This window comes from Microtus ochrogaster, chromosome 1, assembly GCF_000317375.1.
Source record: "Microtus ochrogaster isolate Prairie Vole_2 chromosome 1, MicOch1.0, whole genome shotgun sequence".
Classification (NCBI taxonomy): domain Eukaryota; kingdom Metazoa; phylum Chordata; class Mammalia; order Rodentia; family Cricetidae; genus Microtus; species Microtus ochrogaster.
The window spans coordinates 32,244,360-32,262,664 of NC_022009.1; positions in this window are offsets into that span (position 1 = coordinate 32,244,360).

An 18,305-nucleotide genomic window follows, 5' to 3' on the forward strand; every position below is an offset into this window, starting at 1 on the left:
GCCAGGTCAGACATGCAGAATTTCCCTTTAAGCCATGACCTCGTGATGATATGCAGATTATTAGAAATGGGTTAAATCAAGATTTAAGAATTAGCCAATAAGAGGCTAGAGATAATGGGCCAGGCAGTGATTTAATTAATACAGTTTCTGTGTGATTATTTAGGGTGTAAGCTAGCTGGGCAGCACAAAAACAAGCAGCCCGCTCCTCCTGGTACAAATATTCAAAACTGTTGTTCAAAGTCTGCCAGAATTTTTCTATCAATGTCTATAGGACTGAGCTACTACAAGACATTTTCATACTTCAGATGACAGATGATACAATGGTTTCCATGTTTGACTGAATATTGTTCAAGATCAAAACCTTTTGAGGCTTTAGTCTGAAAGCATTTTAACTAGCTATGACATTTACATTTAAAAGTTTAGTGATTCTGCTCAGAAACACATAACAAAGCACCCTGGGTGAAGAGAGTAGGCTTGCGAGCATTTCAATTAAAAACTGTTATTCATTTTAAATTGTTAGGTATGTTTCATATGTTCAATGTCAAGATACCATTTCCCTTGAAATGAATGTATATGTAAAATTGCACTTCATCTTTTGCAATAGATTTTTAGTATTCTGTTCAGATCACCTACTCCCCACCCCCTACAAAAATCTAAGAGATTGTAAATGAAGTTTTTGTCCTTCACAAAACATCTAGACTGCTACTTGTCTCAGCTCCTAAGCTGCTAATTCTCTCTTTAAAACATCCATTCACTACTGTCTAAATTTGGAGAAAAGGAGAAGGGGAACGATCAGGTGTGATCCAGTGAAAAATATCACTAGGCAGAAATCTAATTGCATTCATTCTGAAGATGTTCTGAGAAATGTGTTTGGGCAGTGTTATCACTGTGTGCTCATTGGAATGCATTTGAACAAACTAGGAGGTCTTTGGCTGGTTTTGTGGTGCAATAAAATGGTCACTGCATCAATGTTGAATCATATCACGCATATTGACTCTGAATTCAACATGTGATGTATGCAGTGGGTCCTGAAGTACCAAAGGATGTGGTAGTATTAGTTATCTTAGTCTGACAAAACATCTGACAAAGACAACGTAGATCAAGATATTATATTTTGACTTTCATTTCCTGGAACAGAGTCCACCAGAGCAGGGCATGGAAGGTGTCCAGAGCAGGGACCACCTGGTCACACTGCATAAAGCAGGATTCAACTGGATCAAAGTGACAAATGCCTATATGCAGCTCACCTTTCCCTGTTCTACCTGGGATTTCATCCTTTGGAATACTATGAATGGCAGTCAAGGTGAGTTTTGTCACCTTGAATAAATGCCTAGATAATGTCTTCACATGGACACCTAGAGATTTGTTCTGAGAGTGGTTTTAAATCCTTCCTAATTGGCAATCAAGACAGCATACTATTTTTAACCTCTGTGACTGTAAATAGAATAATGTGAAATATAGTTAAAGACTATAGAATAGTAGCTGCAGGAACCAGCAGCTAATAATAATTGCTTATTATCAGAATCAAGGCTGTCATTGTGTGTGATTGTATGTTCAGTTCTTCTGAACTACCTGCAGTAGGTTTGCTCACACTAGCATCGCCTATTGCCAGACGAATTTGAATAATATATTGCCCCATGATACTTTCAAGTCATAATGTGATGAGGCTTGCTTCACTAGAAAGCAGAAACTGTCACCTCTGTTATGTACCCACAGCAGCTCTTTGGCCTGTCACAGACACATTTATTTAATAGTTTGAGGTTCTTTATGAAGTCTTGTTTCTAACAATATTTTGAGAGAATTCTTTAAATTTAATGCCAGTAGGAAAAGGTACTTTATGAGGGTTAATTAGGTAATATTTGCTACATTTAGAATCATTCTGTTCAGGAGATTAGGGACATTGAACTCCTTAGATCCCAAAAGTCCTTGAAATCATTTTTCATAACCTACTTATAATAGGTTTTAATCAGTGTTGACTGCTTTAACAACCAAGTTAATTCAAATTTATTTGAGTAACTCTTCACCACAAATATTGAGAAAATGTCAGCAGTATTACATAATGCTGTTTCTACCTATTTTCACTGAGTCCTGAATACCTAGTTTACTCTTTGCTAATGTAACCTTTTGATCAGCTGACTACCAAAGCCAGAGCTTCATCATGTACGGCTTCTAAAATTTGTATTAGAACCTGAACCTTTTGACCTTATCGTGGCAAAGTAGTAATTTATGTCAGATAGGCCTTGATAACACTATTAAAATTGTTTTCAGCCTTGGAATAGCTAATTAGAAAGAGAAGATTCTTATATTACTTTACCAAGCAGGGTCCCACAGTGACTATTATCTTCCTGATTAAATACAGTACAATTTCCAGCACTTTGGGGAAATCATCAAATGAGCCATGTTTGGCATAAGATGTGTTTATATAGGGAATATATTAAAACAGCAGTTTTCCTCTGCCATTCAGAAAGCAAAATGACACTTTGACCCCTCACATTCTCAACATGGTGATGGTACAGACTGTGTTTTGAGAAGTTATGAAACTTGGCTCAGGTCACTGTTGGGTCCCTCAATCTTGTACAAGATTAATTTTTCCAATATATTTTGTGGGTGTAGAGAGGATCAGAGGGATCATGGAGGTCACACTAGTGTCTGATGAAATTTTCCTGTGACACCTGCTGCCCATCCCACATTTTTTATGAGGAAATCTTTAATCTTAATGTACTGAAAATATTTTGTCTCTTATTTTATTTACTAAAGAATAAATAAACTCTAAACCCTACATTATTTCCAGATTCTATAAATACTAACTAAAGCTGAGAAATTAAAACATATTTTGTACTAAAATTTTTCTACATTTCATATTAATTAAGGGATATGACATATTTGCAATGCTATTAAAGTAATTTTTAAATCTAAGACTTCAGACTGTCAACACTTGGTCAAAATAATCTCCAAACTTTTTAATAAAGCTCATGATTAGTTCACACAGTATTACTGGATTTCTTCTCTAAAGTAGATGTGGTATGTAGGGCATCTTTTAAATGTTTTTTTTCCCTTGTGACTCAAATAATAAGTGGGAAAACAAAACCAAGCAGAGCCAAGTTAACATCAGTTTGAAACTTTCAAAGTACCAGTTTAAATAAAACAAAATAAAATAGCACACATACACACATACATACACTCAAAAAAGTTAAGTTTTAAATTTTAAGTATTACCCTTAAAGAATATATTCATACACACACACACACACACACACACACACACACACACACACACACACTATATGAAATTGAATTGATGATGTTAGGGATTCTTCTTACCTTCTTTGCTGGTTTACTCTATTTTAAAGTGGATGTACTTTGATGATCGATATGGGCTCATAATCTTTGAATAGGATACATACCTTTTACCAACTCTTCATAATTTTTAACAAACAATTTTTTAAGTCACACATAGAAAATTGCCCATGAACTGGGGAAATGTCTCATGACTCTGGAAGTACCAACCTTCTCTTTCTTACTATTGTCTTCTTAGACTGTAAGGTATGATATGGAAAAATTCTTTTTGTACACTGTGAAAATGTGTTGGTCTCATTGTTAACAAAAAGTTGATTGGCCAGTAGCCAGGCAGTACGTATAGGCAGGATAGTCCCACTGAGAATGCTGGGAGGGAAAAGAGTGGAGTCAGTGGATTGCCTGCTGATATAGAGAGAGCAAGATAGGCATATGCTGAGAAAAGGTAGCAAGCCATATGGCAAAACATAGATAATAAATACAGGTTAATTTTACTGTAAGAGTTAGCTAATAACAAGCCTGAGCTATCTGCCTAGCATTTGTAATTAATTTTAAGCCTCTGAGTGATTAGTTGCGATAGCTTGAGGCCAAAAACTCTGCCTACAATGACACACAATCATTCATTTGTACCTGATTTTTAAAAACTGTAGTTTAGAAAATATTACTCTTCTTTGATCTATTCCTGTATGTGTGTGTATGCGTTTCTCACTGTAGAACATTATGAAACTGATTAATGTAATAGATTGTTTATGCTATATCATGTACCTATTGTACACTAACTCCTTTAGTTAAGCAGCAATTCAAGAGAGTAAGAATTATTGATTTCCTTTTTTTGCAGGGTATTTCAGCTTTAGAGGAGAGAGACTATAATCCAAATGCAACAATGAACATTTGTATAGGAGTGGAAAGAATCTTTCTAAAATGTTTCCTGGGGTTCTTGGCAGGATTAAGCTTCAAGAAAAGGGGTTAACCTGTCCTGTGTGACCCATTTGCATAAGCTGGTCAAGTAGAAACACACAGACACAAACACACAGATACACAAACTCCCATTACACACACACAGAGAAAGAAACAGAGAGACAGAGAAAAACAGAGACAGGGACATACAGAGAGAACCACAGAGTTTCAAAGTAGTTGTGAGTGACACTGAGCTATATTAAACTGATTAGCACTTGTAAACTTCTAGGTACTTCAAACTACAATGAGCACTCCTTCTTATATTTTAAATGTGGAAGCAAACTTCACCAAAGATGGAGATAATGAAAGGCCATCACATCCTATGTAGTGAATTTGAAATTATAAATTGCTTAAAATATTTATGGATTTTCAGTGACCATTAAATTTACTAATAATTTTTACTGCCTTTAGTCAAATTTCTAGGGATCAATATAGCACATAAAAGATCAGAAACACAAAAATTATACAAAGGTACTTTAAAATCTACAAATATTTGTTAGACAATCACATATCTTCCAATCTGTAGTTCCTTTGCCAGGGAAAAGCAAGCAAGAAGATAAACAAAGAAAAGGGACTCAGAAAAACCATACAGAAGATAATTATTGCCATTAAATTCCTATTAGTGTAGTGACATTGCTAGGAAAAAAGAAAGCAAAGGCAAACTAGGTAGATGAAGCTAGGTTCATATAGGAGAGTTTAAAAATTCTTAGTAAAAGAAAATATATTGTCCTGAATAGAGGAACCTCCTTTTATTCTCTTTCAATTTTCTAGTCCAAAGTCGAACGGTTTTTGCTTGAAAATTATGTTATCTTAGCCATTTGGGTTTCAGAGATAGACCACCTTAAAACTTGCCACTATCTTGAAACTTTTTCTCTTTTAGCCAACATCAATTTTCAATGAGGGAAAGGGAAAAAAAAGCCTTGTGAAAACATACAAAATAAGATGAAAGTCTAGGTTTTTCTCCTTCTCTGTAAAGATTCTCTGTACAACGTTGTTCTCTGTACAAGATTGGAGCAGACATCAGGAAATTAGACCAAATGGTAGTGTTAAATCCATTAACCAGCCTGCATTCTGCAGTGAAAAATGACATAACTTTTAACAGTTTGGGTGAAAAAATTAAATATGTGGCTAGGATCTTTAATTCCTTTGTGGGTTACTCCCCTTATAAGTATTTGCTAGAGTTTCACCATATGCACTTACTTGGCTCACACTTTGTGTCACGTGGAAAATTTATTTAACAGGAATATTCTCAAAACAGATTAAGCCACAAGAGGTTTTCTTTTTTTTCCCATTTCCTTGGTAGGTTTTTATTCCCTGTTATTTATTGAGGGCTTGTTTTGAATTTCTCTCTCTCTCTCTCTCTCTCTCTCTCTCTCTCTCTCTCTCTCTCTCTCCTTTCCCTGCCCCTCTGTGTGCTTATGTATTTGTGTTTGTAAATGAGTTTTTGAAATTTTTGGTTTGTTCAGTTCTGGGTACAAAAGAGTTTCATTGGAGATTTAAAGGTAATTTAGAAAACAATTATTTAGTGTTTTCCAATTTGTATGAAAATCTTTATGAAATTAAAAGAAACACAGTATATCAAAATGAAGCACGAAGAAACAATTCTGGTTACTCAAAGACTTTGGACTTCAAATTTTATCTTTACTTAAGGGGTGTTTTGCATCGAATGTCCTTGAAGTAATTCTGTATGAGTCCAAACTTGAAATGCCATTTTCTTTAGAAGGCAAACACTTTACAGGAAGATTATCAAGTGAATTATTAGCTGTAAATGTGCTTTGAAAGTTCTCAAATGGAAAAGTAGGTGGATTTATTTATTTATTTATCTATTATTTTTTTATTTAGAACCAGCACTTGATCTTATTTCTGAGGAAGATTTTTTTTTTTTTGCCCATGGCAGCCACTAAAAAGGCTGTTGCAATGTTTATTAGACAGTCAACAGGATTACATGTATAACACACTACAAATGTCAAAGGTCATCCTAGAACTCAGAACATTGTCAAATAAGTAAAGACATTTGGGGGGGGGTAACAGACGAGCATCAATCAGGGCAGTGCAGGGTGTGGTGTGAGGATGCCACATGACATGCAGAGGGCAGACTTTGACCATCAGAAGGTTTTTCCAGGGAAGATTCTTCTCAAAAACACAGACTTCATTCAGGAAAGATGGACCATTTGAAGCCTTTTTGAGTCAATCTTATAACATAGACAGTCAATATAGTACCGGAGCAAGTGGTAGAAGTTAGAGCCACACAAAGACATGTCCGCCTCACTAGTTATCCAGACCAGTCACCATCCATAAGAGGAAAACAATATTTTTTTTTTGTGGTTTTTTCGAGACAGGGTTTCTCTGTGGTTTTGGAGCCTGTCCTGGAACTAGCTCTTGTAGACCAGGCTGGTCTCAAACTCACAGAGATCCACCTGCCTCTGCCTCCCGAGTGCTGGGATTAAAGGCGTGCGCCACCACCGCCCGGCAAAAAACAATATATTTATTTAAAATAAGTCAAGCTCTCATTTTTTAAATAGCACAAGCGAATACAAAGCTCATGAAATTGAGAAACATGAGAAGTTCAGTTACTTTTGAGTTAGTTTCTGTTTAGAGATTTAATCAATCTTATCATTCCTTTAAAAAAATAGATTTATTTATTTATTATTTATTTATTTATTTATTTATTCTGTGGTGTGTGTGTGTATGTGTGTGTGTGTGTGTGTGTGTGTGTGTGTGTGGTGTGTACCACCTGGCTGGGAGTTAGGAGCTGAAGTCAGCTCTACTTTAAGTGCAGGAAGTTCTCCTAACCACTGAGCCATATTACTAGCCTGATATCACTCTTGATTTGTTGATTTCTCCCTTTGTCGTTGATATAGAACCTTCTGCAGTTGCTAAAATGGCCATATATTCTTCAAATCAAGTCTGAGGCATCTGTTTTCCTGAATTCCAGAGCACAAAGGACATTTTTCTTTGGGTACTGTCTGAAACACTCTTCATGGAAGCCAGTAACATCAAAACTTTCTGTTTGCTTTTAACCACTTTAAGTCTTTGATGTCACAGCTGTGATCCGCAAATGTAGAAACTCGGTTTATTCCCACGCTTGGAGCAATATATTGAGGAAACCTTGCCGAAATGATTTCTATCAAATGCTTAGGCATTTACTTCAGTCCCAGTGGTAAAAATGGCTACAGACTGATAACCGCAATTTCATATATGTTTCAGTTGATTTGACAAAGTATTATTTACAAATGTGTCCTTCATCAGGTTGCATATGTATTACTAGAGACAAACCCTTTCCCTGTAAATCCACATAGCCATACACTATCAAAACATCATTTTAGCTCAGAATTGAGTGCTTTTTTCATGTTTATTTATTTTAGTTTGTGAGTACATGTGCACACGTGCTATGGTGTATGCTTAGAGGTCAGAAGGCAATTTTCTAGGAGTTAGTTCCCCATGTGGGTTCTGAGGGTGGACCCCAAGCCTTCAGGCATAGCAGCAAGCACTCACTGGCCCTTAATTAATTAGTTATGGAGTAAGTTCCAAGCACACTTGTCTAATTTGTTTTTGGCAAATTTTGGAAAGGAGCTGATTCTTACAAATTCTACAATAAGTAGAGGAACCTTACCATTTTTTTTTTTTTAAATTTTGTGGAGGCATGCAGCTCAATAAGCAAACAAGAAAGAGGGTGCACAGGAAATGATGAAACTGTATCCAATAAAAATGTCAAGGGCTGACTAAAATAGTGTTAATATGAGGTCATACAAGCAAGGGAAGTTATGGAGAAGTACATGAGCAAAGAATGATGATGCAATGCTCAACCTGTAATAAAGAAGCCCATTATGCTGTATGTTTAGTTCAAAAATAAAGATAATCAGTGTCAAAACAGGCACATCAGTAAAATACCCATCCTAATGCTTTACCATCAAGCTTTTAAAACTTGAGCAAGTTTAAGAATATATGTCATCATCATCATTTTCTCTTTGATAAAATTGTTTTTAAAATTGTGGCCCTAAGCCATTTGTACATTGTGTGTTTGACTGAGAGATCCTATGGTCAATACCGAACAACTCCCGCCCCTCAATACACACACACACACACACACACACACACACACACACACGTTTGAACTCAGAACAGGTAATTTTTAATTTCAAAACAATATTTGCTGAGTGAACACTAAGGTAAAATGAATATAAACCCAGACTAAAATGAAGGTGAGGGTATGTAGAACTTAATTGAGGCAGAGCTTTGGAAACAGGCATTCAGGCATAATCAATAAACAAGTGCATATCAAGAAAGTAGAATACTCCCTCTGGCATGCTTGCTCCAAATTTTGATTGACTGCTCCATGACTGCCAAGCGAAGACAAGGGATTATCAATGACTTCAGAATTCCATGCTTCTGGAAGTAGAATGCCCATCAACTTAGTGCTGAGTATGAGGGAAAGGTTCATGTCCACTCTTTCCTTATCCTAAATCAATACATATACAAACGGACTCCCCACATCAGTATACATCATTAAACAAAGGCCAAAAAATAAGAAAGTTTTCATACAGTTTTCAGTTCTTTAAGAGTTAGCTTAAGTCTCTAGAAGTATACAGATAATTTACATGATTTCAGCAAGTATACATAGCACATATGAAAGAGACAACAAAAACTTCTCTTTAGTTGGTTTTAGGAAATGGTTGAGGTGACTATTTAAACTGGTTATTGCCCCTAATATTCTTGATAGTTTGGTGGAATATAAATATAAGGAGGGATAAATAGTTGTAAAACATATAGTCTCATGAAGTCAGCACTGATCTGTGGAATGCTATCTATAGCAATATATTAATCTTGATGTTTTCCTAGCATACTTTGAGTCTTAGCTGATATTAGAAGTCTCTAAAGATATTGAAATTAAGTTCATCAATATAATGATGTCTATTTCTAGAAAAAAATATATAAATCATAAAATTATATTAAAAGATTTATATAAACTATAAATCATGGCAATTTATGACCCTTCCACATAATACTATGCTAAACAAACATTTTAGTAAAAAAGTGAAAGCATATAAAAAAAAGCTAAGCAAGCCTCATGAAAACTTAATTTCAACTAGAGCATGGATTCGGTCTTGTAAATTGCACTGTCCCCTGATGTGAGATTCCCTTCTATAAACTGTGAGTATGTTTTATTACCATTGGTTAATAAAGCAGCTGCTTTGGCCTATGGCAGTTCAGAATACAGGAAGGCAGAAAATCCAAGCAGAGACAGAGGAAGAAAGAAGGTAGAATCAGAGATATGCCATGCAGCTGCCAGCTAAAAGGAGAAAGATGCTGGAACCTTACAGGTAGTCCACAGTCTCGTGGTGATACACAGATTAATCGAAATGGGTTAATTTAAGATGAAAGAGCTAACAAGAAATATGCCTGAGTCATCTGCCAAGCAGTGTTGTAATTTAGGTTCTGTTTGATTATTTGGGTCTGGGCAGCCGGGAAATAGGAGCAGTCTCTGTTTACAGTTCCCCACTAGTTCTTAACACAGTTTGAAGGCATTTATTCTTCCACGTCAGGGTGTATACTCTTTATTATTTAGTTATCAGCATTTGTTCCTCCAAAAAAATTCATAGGCCTATCTTAATCCTTCAACATCTATGATTCTTTTGATGCTTACATTGATTCCGAGAGAGATAGTTTCATATTTGCAATGAAATATATATATATATATATATATATATTTAACTTGTGTTAAAATTATTTTTGTTTGTGTCTTATGCTTAATATTAAGCCATTAACTATGGGAGTGGGTAGCAAGCATTGAGCCTTACTCTCTTGTTTAATTTTTTTTGTATATATGATAACAAAGAAGAGTCCTTTAAAAATTCAAGTGTTTAATAACTTCTAGTTAAGAGTCATCTGTACACTGCTAACAAGAATACTGGCTCTGCAGCTGGGCGATGGTGGCATACACCTTTAATCCCAGCACTGAGGAGGCAGAAGCATTGGATCTCTATGAGTTTGAGGCCAGCCCGGTCTACAAGAGGTAGTTCCAGGACAGATCCCAGAGCTACAGAAAACATCCTGTCTCACCCCCGCCCCCCCAAAAAAAGAGCAATGGCTCTGAACATTTACTAAGACCATCATCTACTCATGGTATATTCAGGTTCTACTTTAGTTACAAGGTAGAGAAGAAGCATCTATCACACAGAACACTTATTTTAATGTAGAAAAAAGAAAAAAAAATTCTAGGGTCACCATGACTCCTCACCATCAAGCAGGAGGCTATGAGAATGAAATTTAGGGTCAAACTCTCCCTTTATAGCCAATTCATCAGCTGTTACCCAAAATTACTTAAACTAAATTTCATTCATTTTATACGTAAAGGAGAAATAGAAGAGACTCTAGATTCAAGGCTGTCAGAAAATGAATAATACAGATGCTACAGATGCTGACTTTTGCTTCTATGCCTATTCAGAAATAAATATCCAAATTCTCTCCCATGTAGCCAATATTTCAGCATTGCTCACTTCTAAATCTCATGTGTCTTTTTTACTGGGATTTCAGCAGTCAACAAACATTTAAACTATCATTAAAACTATCAAGTTTTTACTGTATGGTCAGAAGAAGCACAGCATCTTCTTAAATTTCTTCCCTATATATCGAAAGAAAAGAACATGCCATCTTTTGTAGATCCCTCCGTAGCCTTTTCCACTCCATGTCTTAAGCCATTAGAGAAGTGATGACTATGTATGAAGGAATGGCGGGAAACAAGTAGGTGAAGCAAGATGAAATCTTGGCAAACTTTCATTGATTTAAGACTTGTTGACCTTAGTTTAAATTTAATATTTGTCTTCTAAAATGATTACACATTTTACTGCTTAATAATAAGCAATATGGAAAGGCTGAGAGAGCTTTGAAGTTCAATTGATAAATTATCTCCAGGCTTTGTAAAATGATCATGATACAGCTGGCTTACTGTATATTCCAATTCAATTTGGGGCAATCAGAAAAATTGTAACCATGTGTTGAAGCCATAATCGTGTGTGTCTGTGTATGTGTGTGTGAGCGTGTGTGGCCACTTGAGTGTATTCCCATGAGTGCACATACACAATTCCATTCTAGATATGTCTGTGCATCCATTTGGAAATATGGCAGCCAACAAAACTTAGTCTGGGTGAAGAACACTCAATGGTAGACTTATATGATCCTAACCTATCTGAATGTAAGCTGTTATTTTTCTCTGGTATGTTCCAATACTCTGCCAGGATGTATAGAATTTCTCCCCAGTAAATACTGTTACAGTACTCCTAACTCCGCTGCTGGGAGTGGAGGCAATGAGCACAAAATCATTGAGAATAATTATTTCTTCATATCAAAAAAGAAACTGCACAATACTGCATGCAGATAGGATTTTTTTTTCCATACAGGGCCCTGCTTTCAGGGTCCAAGAAATTGGTCTGCATATTCCTCTAGCTACAATACTTTGCAGGATGCTGTCTGTGTTATAATGTTCTTTTTAGCACTTTTCCCACTCTTTATTCCATTCTCTGTGAAATTACAGTGTATTGTCAATGGTAAAATCCACAGTTTGTGTTTCACCTTTCAGTTAAAAACCATTTCTTTCCCTCCTTTTCCTGAAGTCACTCTTCTGGAAATTGAAATTTATCTTTTTGCTAAACTGCATGGCATGCCAAACCCCAAGTAGCTCAGGGATCATAATTCAGAAGCCACTGGTTCAGTTTCTTGCGTGCAAAGGCTGTGTGAGTAACCATAGGCATAGGGATAAATTTTTTAGAGCAGCCAGAAAACCCAGCAGGAAGATGCTGAACTTGCCTGAAAGAACTTTACAGGAAAATTGTTGGAGAAATGGCTTCATATTTTATACCATAAGGCAATGCAGACTAGGTCCCTCCCAGGTAGGCAAACCTCCTTTTACAAGTAGATAAGTGAGTCTTTGGGACCCCAGCACTTGTTTCTCACCTTCCAGATGATTTAAGAGGACTGGACTGGGATTTAAAAGACTTAAATGCTAGTCCCTGCTGAAATGTTAACTAACTGTGACTTTGGGAAAGTTGTGCACTCACTTAGCCTGTTTCCTCATCCGAGATTTGACGGGATTCCAGGAAATGATCTCCATGGCCTTGTCTAGCTCCACATTTGTGATTTTGCCCAATGGCTTTTTCCTTCCATGGCTTCCTTCCAGGAAAACAGAGTCATAAGGGGCTTGTGTTTATTTAGCTTTGTTTGTGAGGTGCATGTGTGTGTGTGTGTGTGTGTGTGTGTGTGTGTGTACATTCTTCTTTGTTTTTTTTTATTTCACCAGTTATAAAAATAAAAAGGAATGCCCCAGTGATCTGTAAAAATGTTTCACAGTGAGTGCTATGGGGAACAGCCAGTTTTCCATTTTAATTCTCTTAAAATACTTGTTCATGCAAAAACAAGCCTAGGTTCCAACAAAGCTTTCCTGTGAATTGCTCCATTTGGACTAGTCTACCCCCTGTTCCACAGTGCTCAGTTGCTGAGAGAGTACAATTTAAACGTGCCCTGCAACCATTTCTGATATTGGAGTGGCATTTGGTGGTTAGAGATTAATGGAAATTAAGTATTGGTAAACAACTGCACCTCCCATTCTACGTTAATTTTCCTCCCACAGGAGATAAAATGAGATCACACATATTAAAGGCATATATGTGAACAGTCCCATAAGGAACAATGTTATGAATAAAAGGTTGTTGGAAAACAAGGAAATGAAAAAAAATGCAAGAATTTTAGAGAAAAGAAGAGGAGGAAGGAAAGAAAAAGAATAATGGTGGCTGGACTGGGCGGTGGTAGTGCATGACTTTAATCCCAGCACTCTGGAGGCAGAGGCAAGCAGGTCTCTATGAGTTTGAGACCAGGCTAGTCGACTTGTTCCAGGACAGGTTCCAAAGCTACAGGGAAATCCTGTCTTGAAAAATGAAAAGAAATAGAAAAAAGAAAAAAAGAAAAATAATAATGGTAAATAATTTTATCTTAATATCCCCCTTATACTGTGCTTCCATTAAAGCTAATTTATTATAAAAGAGATAAAATTCCAGGCCTACAACTCCGAAAAATGGTCATAGGTAATTGCTGTGAATATTACTTTAACTATGTAAATATGTGTTACATTTGTTTTTGTTGCAGGATATTGCTTTAACTATGTAAAGGTGTGTTCATGCTGCATTTGTTCAATGATGTAAAGATGCGCTGCATTTGTTTATGCTGTATATGTTTAATGATATAAATATATGTTGTTTTGCCTGCCAAAGGCACTTGATTGGTTGACTAAAATGCTGAGCAGCCAGTAGCTAGGCAGTAGAGTGACGTGTTGGGCTGGTGGACAGAGAGCATAATTAGGGGGAGAAAAGAGAGGAAAGGGAGAAGAGAACAATGGCAGAGTGAGGGAAAAAGAAAAGGGGATGCCCAGGACCAGGCAATGTAGGATATACAGAATGAAAGAAAGAGAAAAGGCCCCAAGGCAAAACATCTATGAAGAGAAACAGATTAAATTTGATTGTAAGAGATAGTGGGATAAGCATAAGATAAAGCCAAACTTTTCTAACTCATAAGTCTCCTTGTCATGATTTGGGAACTGGTTGGTGGCCCAAAAGAAAGCCTACTTACTATAGGCTTTTGGTAATGGGTTTTGATTCAAAGAACCAGCTTCATGTAGTATTTTAATATGCCCCTTCCCCAACTAAAGATCACTTTAGTGTACCCATCTTTTTATGAGACATCTCTCCACAGCCAATACTCTGCTCCAGGCTTAGTGGACTTAGTGGACTTAGGACTTGTTATTGCAATTTGAGTCTATTCTAAAAAGTCAAACATGCTTGTCTGAATACAGACCAATATTCTGACAATATCACATAGTGAAGAGATAAATATGCTGCTTTGTATTTAACTGCAGGTTGAACATGAATCTCCTTTCAAAATGAAACTCCTTGTCCACTTTTTCCCATTTGGTAGTTCTGTGGTTCCTGTCAGCAGACATACCATAGCCCTGTATATCCCCATATCTGAAATCTAGAAGTATAAAATGCCTAGAAACCCTAAAATGACTTCCCCCTCTCCTTCTTTGAGACCCTATCCCCCGTGAAATATTTGATTACAAGTCTGCACTTCTTATTTCTAGAAAGTACCCTGCCAATATATTTATATTAAAATTCATATGGAAAATTCTCCATTGCCCTACTCTACTCTTCAAAAAAGGGCCAATCTTTATGTAGGATCCTTCTGCTTTGGAGTACAAAGACTTTTAAATAATACACTTCTTCAGGTCCACTTGCCTTTGACTTTAGTTCAATATTCCAATCCTAATGTAACCAACAACAATCTCACTTTTCCTTTATGACCTCCAAGTTTTATCTTCTTCTATGTGTTTCAAATACTATGCAAAACTACTAATGAAGAACTACACAAAAATGCCTACAAGATTAATAAAGACATTTGGAATGAAGTTTACCGTTGGCTCTAACAAAATGATAAGTGGAAGTAATGTTCATGTCAACACAATTGTCTAATAAAGAGCCTTTTCTTTATCAAACTTTCAAGTTTTTTTCTCCAATCCCTTTCCCCACTTACTGTTAGCTGGTGGTATGACTGGGTTTCCTATTTGTCCCTCAATCATGTATAGAATTTTGAATGTGAGCAGTGATTAATCACTTAAAAATATAATTGTGACTATTCCTGATCTTATTAAAGTAAAATGTCTTATACAGCACAAATTTTTAATAGTGGAGCTGGGTTGGAGAGGAGGCAGAGGCTCATTTTCCAGTGTGAACTCATTTCTCTTTGCTTCCTTTCATCTATCATAATCTTTTACATTGTAGGTAGAAATCTTACTCTCATCCTCCCCACTTCCCACCTTCTGATCTATGGTACACCCACCATTTTCTTTCTCCTTTTTCTACTTCTTGAAAAACCACTATAAGCATATTTTTCTTATTTTCCTTCCATTTATACCTATAATTAAGTAATTATCTCTTAAATTCAGTATAAAGAATTTCAACAATTAGCTGTTAAACTCCTTAACAACTGTGTGAAGTAAATATCAACTTTTGCTACACTTTTATAGCTGAGTCAACCGAGGATTAAAGGGGTTCCGTGATTCCCCTAGGATCCCAGAGCAAACAAGCGATAAAATCAAGTCATTCTTTGTCCAGCACAGCTTTACACAACAGTGCTCTGTTATATGTAACAGAATGATGATGTTTAATTTTGTTAAATGATTTATTTTTTCTCTACCAAATGATAATGTAATAACGTGTGTGGTTAATTCTCAAAAGGAAATGGAAAAGCAATCTGGGAAGGGAAATTAGTGAAATCTGAGGAGACGCTGAGAATGTCATGGGCATCTATCTTAGTTCCAATCTAGTTGCCAAGGATGTCTGCCTCAAGGGATCTTGCCCTAAGTGATTGCAAACAACTGTACTGTGTGGCATAAGATTCTTCTGTGAACATGAACACTTCTTGTTTCAGAGTTTCTTGTATGTCCAGTGTATACCAATCCTCTAATTAGGCTGTAACATAAACATCACATACAAAAGGTATATGCAAACATATTCACACACACACACGCACACACACACACACACAAACACACAAAACATATGCTTGCACAAAGCTCACAACCCTGTAGTGAAAAAGAGTCACTTAAGTAAGGGTCATGATGGTGTGGATGTCTATTAGATTTCTGCAACATCTGAATGAACTGTACCAGGGAACCATACCGTGTTTGGCAAGATCAGGAATGTAATACTTCAACACTGGGTCCTTACTAGGGCAGCCACCAACAATTCAAGTTAAATATATTCAAAAGTCTTGTATTGGATTTTTCTGCTCACAGGTTGACATCCCCAATAAATGGGTACATTATTGAATATCAAATTGAGATAATATATGGAAATTTTCAGAAAAAAATTGCTGACTGGAAGGAACCTCATTATGACATCTCAAAACAAGGTTAAGGCTAAATTACAAATAAATTTTCTATGGGTGTGTTTCTTAAAGTGAAGAAAATGTGATTATTAATCATTTGAGTCTCCAGTGAGACTGATGAAGATCTTAGGCACTACAATGTTCCTTTTCACACTTACACCCAATTTTTTTAATTTAAAGTTTTAAAATATATTTTACATACCAACAACAATTTCCCCTCCCTTCTCTCCTCGTGTCTCTCCCACCACCACCTTTCTTCCACCCCCTTCATCCTCTGAAATGGTAAGGTCTCTCATGGAGAGTGAGCAAAGTCTGGTATATCAGGTTGAGGCAGGACCACGCTCCTTTCCCCTGCATCAAGGCATTCTATCATAGGTAGTGGGTTCCAAAAAGACACTTCATGGACCAGGGAAAGATCACAGTCTTACTGATAAGGTTCCACAAACAAACCAACCTACACAATTGCCACCCACATTCAGAGGATCTAGTTCGGCTCCATGAATGTTCCCTAGCTGTCCATAGAAAGTCTTTGAGATACCATGAGTTTGGTCAACTGTCTCTGTTGTTTTATAGATATTGCTCTTGACCCCCCCCCTTGCTCATATAGTCCCTTCTTCCTCCATTCAGCTGGACTCCTGGAGCTTTGTCCAATGCTTGACAAGATCTCTGCATTTTCTTCCATCAGTTACTGAATAAAGGTTCTATCAATTAGGGTAGTCACCAATCAGGATACAGAAGACCAGTATAGACACCATTTCCATTATTGCTAAATATCTCAGTTGGAGTTATCACACAAGTGTTATTGCAAACAGGAAGTGGAAGGAGGATTTTACTAGGGTGGTGAAGCCTTAGGTTGTCTCCATAGGATTGCATACTTATGGAACTGTTGGCATACTCTTGAAGTATCAGCACTCAGAAGATCAAGGTCTTACTTAACCAGTAGTAAGTTGTGTTGAGCCTGGAACATATAATATTTTGCCTCAACACACACACACACACACACACACACACACACACACACACACAAAGAGAGAGAGAGAGAGAGAGAGAAAGAGAGAGAGAGAGAGAGACAGAGACACAGAGACACAGACAGACAAAGACAAATTTTTTCTTTCAGATCATATTAACCATATCATGTTAATATCAGTAACAAAGTGAAATATATCCATTCTTTTTCCATGAGACATTTAAACCACATGTAGAAAAATGTGATGAAAACAGAATGGTGTAAGTGTTTGCTTTTGACTCCATTATTCTGAATGTCATAATTTACAAGGTCATGATCTGAAGTCATTTTCCAGTTCCTAGTTTCAAGGTATAAGCAATTAAGATGATAAAGTTGAGCAAGTAAGCAATGCCTGTAAGTGTCCAAAGGGCACAATGTGAAGTTGATGTCCAGGACTCATCTTCTGGTTGAGGACTATGATAAATTAGCTCACTTATGAAAACTTTCCAGCCTACAAAAGCAGCAAGAAAAATTAAATCCTTCTATTTCCATTAACATCTATATTTAAATATTATTAACATAAAAATATTCTTATTTTGTTTATAGTCTGATTATTTACACCCTCATTTTCATAGCACTATCAGATGGTATGTGTCAAGTTCTGAGCTTTTCACATGTTCAATAAGTGCTCTCTGCCAAGTTACATATCTATCACTTAGAATTTCATATATGTAGCCAGATTTCAAAAATCTTGCTTTATAGCATAAAATTTTACATCTCATTTATTCAGAGATGAAATAACTACAGTTAATGTGAATTTTAAAAGAGTTTTAATTGTGTCACATTTGTGAAAATTACTCATTAAAGAAATAACTTATTGTTGACAGAGGTTTGTGTCCTACCTAGTCCTGCAGTCCATTCAATTCCAACGAACACAGAGTCCTACATTAATTATAAACGTGTTGGCATGTTTTCTCAGGCTTCTTATTTACTCTTATAACTTACATTAACCCATAATTCTTGTCTGTGTTAGCCAAATGACTTGGTATCTTTTATCAGTGAGGCATTCTTATCTTGCTTCCTCTGTGTCTGGCTTCCTCTGTAAAAACTGCAGACTGAACCTTTTCTTTTCCCAGAAATCTCCTGTTCTGGTTGCCCCACCTATCCTACCTGTCTGG